We start from the raw sequence: 6,000 nt of genomic DNA on the forward strand, positions 1-6,000 counted from the left end.
GTTTTCTATGCGTCCAATTTTATAGAAAACTCCGACTAGGGACCATTTTCAACCTTTGACATTCAAGTTCACTTGATAGACATTTCTTAGTCACAGGACTGGTCTTGACAGTCTATCTTGAATATATCGTCAAATTGAAGGGACTCATCATTTAATACTAAACCAAGATTAAATGGAATATGAAAATACATTTCATATATGATAAATGTTCAACCCCATTGTTTTACAACCATGGGCCTCAAACCCATCTTTAAAACAGTTCATGGAATTCAAAGCTATGCTTGATTTCCAGTGCTACAACGTGAGTGTTGCTTCTCACTTGTTGCATAGGTTTAGTTATCATGCTTTACCAGTCTTAATATCCTTTTCATCGAATGTTCTTCGAGATATGATGATAAGATCTTTTCGAGTTTGTTTATTATGTGATCTAGTCTTTCTTACTTTGATGGTGGTTTTACTCATTTTGCAATGAACAACCATCAAGTTAGCAGACGTTTTTCTTGCTTCAAGAGTAGTTCTACGCATTTTTCAATGAAGAACCATCAAGCCAGCAGATAGGTGATAGGTGATCTACCCAAGTTCAGTGAAGAACTTTAAACAACCCTGTTTTATTGCTTCTTAGGCAATAATTACTTTTACTTCAACTGTATAGGTTGCTAGTGATGCTTTGTTTGGATTTACCTATCCAAGCAGTTCATAGATATGTGGAAGACTCTCCAACTATATCTTAGAACATAGAAATTATTATTTTAATTTCCCACGCAACAACTCATGGTCTCCAATCCATGTTGCCATTTCAAAACACGATGCTCTATAGCTCGTCCTTATCAATGGTTAACTCCAAAGGGTCTTGCTTGATCCTTTGCCAGTGTTTATGCGTGTAGCATCAATATTTAGCATATCTTTATTTCCTTGAATCAAGAACTATTCCTATGTACCTTTTCAAGTACCATAAGTATTCTTGATCTCAATCTAGTTGATCTTTACTTAGATCAATAGAGATTGGTATATGTTCGTCATGGCTAAAGTCATACGATACGTTTTTGGCGATCCTCATATTATATCATATATGATAAATTCTTTTGCAGAATAATTCCTAATTGAATTCTATTCATGTAACTTTAGCTCATCTAGTTTCAGTAGATACTAAATCCAGCTAAATTCTTTGACATATAATATAGGTTTAAGAATCTTACTTAGATTCTTTGATGTTTAACTTAGTAAATGCTTATACATAGTTCAAACATCATTTACTTAGATTTATTCATATGGGTCGAATATCTCCAATGGAGTCTTTCGTTTGATTTAGTAAATGCCATTACTTAATCCAAAACAATATCATAAGATCTTTGTAAATAGGTCTTAATACCCAGTATGTACTAAGTTTCGCCATGGTCCATCATTGATGAATAATTTCAAATCTAAGTCATTAGCATTTGAATATTATTTCACAATAGAGAGATATGTGTGTGATACACATAGGACCAAATAAGTTTTTATGTACCCCCACTAAACTTCTTATACATCTATAAGAATCATGCATATTTTATGAAACTAAAATGCTTATTAGCTTCACTTAAAATACAGTTCCAATTCCCAATTGCTTGCTTAAATCTTTACTTATATTTTATAAGCTAGCTTTCCTTTTCAAGCATTTATTTGGATCCACAAATTCTATGACATACCATGTACATATTTTATTCCAACATTTGATTGAGGAATACGTTTTGTCATCCAATTGCTATATGTACCAATACGCAATCATTGCTTGAATATAGACTTGAGCATTACGATTATGCATGAGGTTTCAACACAATCCACACCGTGAATTTGCTTGTAACTTTTAGCAACTAATCTAGCTTTGTGTGTGAACACAATTCAATGTTTGATGGTTTTTATCCTTTAAAACAAACTTGCAACCAATAGGTGTGAAACTATTCTTGCAAATCAACAAAATTTCAATTTTGTCATCAAAACATTGAGTATGTTTTATGGCCTCTAACCATTTAAAACATTTGAGTCTATATATGGCCTCTAACCATTTTCTGGAATCTGGGTTTCGTCATAGCTTTCTTACAGGTCACAAACTCATTAATCTACATGATAATAGTTTGACTGCAAGTTGTAGGTTTCTTCACTATCTAATAGAAGAATTGCATAGTTTTAGTGATTTGAACTCTATGCCTACTTGGGTATAGAACATCAACCAATAGAATATCAATAGCCACTTGAAAGTCCTTTGAATATTCTGTTCTCCTGGAAGCACTTGTAAAGTCTTCTAAGAGATGTCTATTCTTTAAAGCCACTTCTAAAGTCCTTAAAGAATAAGTTCGGATTTTCTGAAGCACTTCGAAAAGCCTTCGGAATGTCCGTTTATGTTTGTTGTTCGCCTCGAAAACTTTCGAGGTCTATTTTCTCCCACTTGTCATTTTGGAAACGAATCTCCAAAAGGACATTATTTCGAGCAAACAAACATTATATTCTCAAAAATTCGTGGTAGAAACAATACCCTTGTGTCTCATTTGAATAAATCACAATGAAACATATATCTATACTTGGGCCTTAGTTTGTTGAATAACAAACACTAAGCTCCCACTGAGTTTTGCAACTCTCTAGATATATTTTATGAAAAGTTATTCTGAAATTACTTTTCAATAGCTTTGACGAATTTGGTTTAGTTTGGTGGTAGTTGAGCATTTTGTTTTAGAAATTATAGGAAAAGTCTTTATGATTCATCATTAATCGAATCAAGTACTAATTGACTTCGATTATTCCAACTAAGATATGCCATATCTTATGGACCTAGATTGTGAAATTACAACACACAATCATTGATGATTATATTTGGTCTCAAGTAATCATCAACATGATCTAACCTAGATCTTTATGATTTCTTGCCAAGTGGGATTTATACTTCTAAATCTTTGAACTAGCCAAACAGATTCAAACTTATATCACATTGAGTAAATAACCTATATTCACTCAAATCTGTGTGAAATAATAAAGTCATAAAACCTTTCTTTAGCTTTGAACTCTATCGTCTAGGCGTTCTAACAATAGTTCATATCTTTTGTTACTTTCAACAAGTAAGACTAGTTGTCTTAAATTGATCTAGAAATCAATCAACTTTCAAAAGTCCATCAAAATAGAGCTTTTGAATGTTAACTTGTTGATATGGTCTAAGCAACAATGCCAAAGGTTAGTGGAACTCAAATCAAGGGGTTGATTTGAACCTAGTAAAGTTTTATTGTTAAAGAGTTGTTTGTTTTAATCAAGCATATTGATTCAACCCGTAATTGACCATTTCATTCAAATAAACAAACAAACATTGTTTTTGTTTTCTTGAATGTGAGTCTTTCTGTGTTTGAAAATAGAAATTTAGGTATGCTGATTATGGAACAAAATAGCCATTAAGTTCCAGCCTTTGAAAGGACTTAAAACAAACTAGATGATCCTACAACTAATGTAGCATTGTCATGCTTCATTTCCCACTTGTAGGTCATTAGTGTAGCCTAGCTTCCATTGTTTGAGTTATTACCGAAGTAAGAACCTCAAGCGGTATATGATACCAAGGAAGTTTGATTGCTAGGTCACTTCTCTTTAAATATTAACTTTTAGATAGAAATGGAATCGTAAATTCCTTTCACTTGTTCCTTGTTTTCCTATTTCTTGAACCCTTTCTTATAGTCTTAAGAATTGAATTCTTTAGCGTTGACTTTTACACTTTGTTAGACATGTCCAATGTCATTTTATCAAAGTTCTTACCATTTATGTTGAATATTCTGTTTCAACTAGATGATCTTACCAGAAGCTTCTAAAGTTCTCTAAGCATCGATCTATTCGAATGTCTAGGAACTAGACTCATTAGATAATTAAACGGAAAAAGGATTTTAGGTTGTTAACCATTGGTAAAGCTGAGTGTTTAAACTCAATGCTTTATGATCTCAAAACTACATTGTATTTTGAATTCACAAGCACCAATCGATTTTCCATTCGACTTTGATATTCGAAAACAACCATAAAAGTCGCTATAGGAAACGTACATTTTAAATTGCTCATTTTCTCTCATTTCCGTGAATCGTTCTTGGATTCACTACCAATCGAGGAAATTTACTGTTACCTTTCTAAAAGGATTTACCGCAGTGCAAGATATTTAATTATAAACAATAATTAAAACATTCATTGAAGCATGCAAAGTCTAAACATTTATCATGAATAATAACTTGAAAATGAAAGCAATCATGCAATTTAAACAAGTCATTAGCATTTTATTCGAATTATGTGTTCCGGCAGGTGTGACTAAAATCATTCCAAGATCCTAAAATCATTGAAGAATTAAGCACAGTTTGTCGACTTAATTCTAAAACATCTTAGGTAAGCAAAAACCTTTTGCTAATAGTCTAGAAACTATTCTTGGTTGATAGGCACGTCTAAGAACTTATTAGGTAAACCTATCGATTTTGCCACGACATAAAAGGACTCCTTACTTATATCGTTGAGTTTCACCAAAACTAACATGTACTCACAATTATTTGTGTACCTTGCCCCTTTAGGACCAATAAGTAACACCTCGCTGAGCGAAAACTATTACTAGATTGATGTAAAGGATATCCAAGCAAGTGTATATTTTGGCATGGCACCTTTTAACTCAATTTTTAAGTTTGGAACTTAAGGCTCTTACTATGTTGGTTAGATTTTAAGTGAACTAAAATCCTTAATCATGCAACATAATCAAGCCGCAATCTCATGCATAATTAAGACATATTTAAAGCAATAAATAACTTAAAACATGCATAAGATAAATGTGATCTAGTATGGCCCGACTTCATCTTGAAGCTTCAACTTCAAAGTCCGTCTTGAAAATCTCCGTGGGAGGCACCATTTTCTTCAAATAGGATAAGCTATAATTAAACTAATTACAACTATTTGATGGTACGCAGACCATATTTGAATTGAAAAACAACTTTGGTACTTTAGACCAATTACATTCAAATTAATGGTACGCAGACCATATTTTCTATCCTATTTGGGCCATACTAGTCACTTCATAACCTGCAAACCAGTACATATAAAATATATACTATTCACCCATTCATTATCATGAATGGCCCACATAGCTGGTTAGTAAAACACATTATGCATCACATAAACATTTGCAGCAATTAATCAAGGGCAGCAATAATCTACAAATTATTCAGTCCTTATTGATTCTAATCAAGTTGTTTTAACCTTAAGGATTTGTAGACCTAATCAAGAGTTTATGACTAAAAAGGGCTCCCACTTAAACCAATAAATTCATATGCTTTACTAATTTTAAACATAAAAATGCATTTCTAGTCTAACCGGAAACATACAAATTTAATTAAAATTTAAAGCTCATATAAATTTATAATTGAATTCATAAATTTAATTTAATTTCAGTCGTATTTAAATTAATTCATGATTTTAATTTTAGTAAAATAATTAGAATAAATAAAATTTATTACAATATTCAAAATTAAAATCCAAGAAATTAATTTAAATTATTAATTTTAAAATTAATTAAAATTACGTAAACTGAAAATTTCAAATTAAAATTTCAAAACGATCTAATCGCAACGCAACAATCCCACGCAACGCACGCCCATGGGCTACACGCATACAGCCATTGCTGGCCATGTGCCCGCAGCCCATGCGCTGCGTCGCATTGCTGCTGCTCACCATCGCAAGGCATCAATCGAACACGCGAGCTGGTGCTCGCCGCGCGCGCCAGCGCTCGATGCACGCGAGCCATCGCTCGCTGCGCTCGCTTGCCAGCGCTTGATCCATGCGAGCCATCGCTCGCTGCGCGCCTGCCTTTCCCGCACGCGAGCTTGCGCTCATCGCACGAGGCAGCAGTATGCGAGCTGGCGCTCGCTGCGCGCGAGCCATCGACGCTGTGCGTAGCGCTCGTGGCACGCGAGCTTGCGCTCGCTGCGCGCGAGGCTCCGCATGCTTGCGCGAGGCAGTGCGCGCTGTGGC

The sequence above is a fragment of the Spinacia oleracea genome, chromosome 4, assembly GCF_020520425.1.
Source record: "Spinacia oleracea cultivar Varoflay chromosome 4, BTI_SOV_V1, whole genome shotgun sequence".
In the NCBI taxonomy this organism is placed as follows: domain Eukaryota; kingdom Viridiplantae; phylum Streptophyta; class Magnoliopsida; order Caryophyllales; family Amaranthaceae; genus Spinacia; species Spinacia oleracea.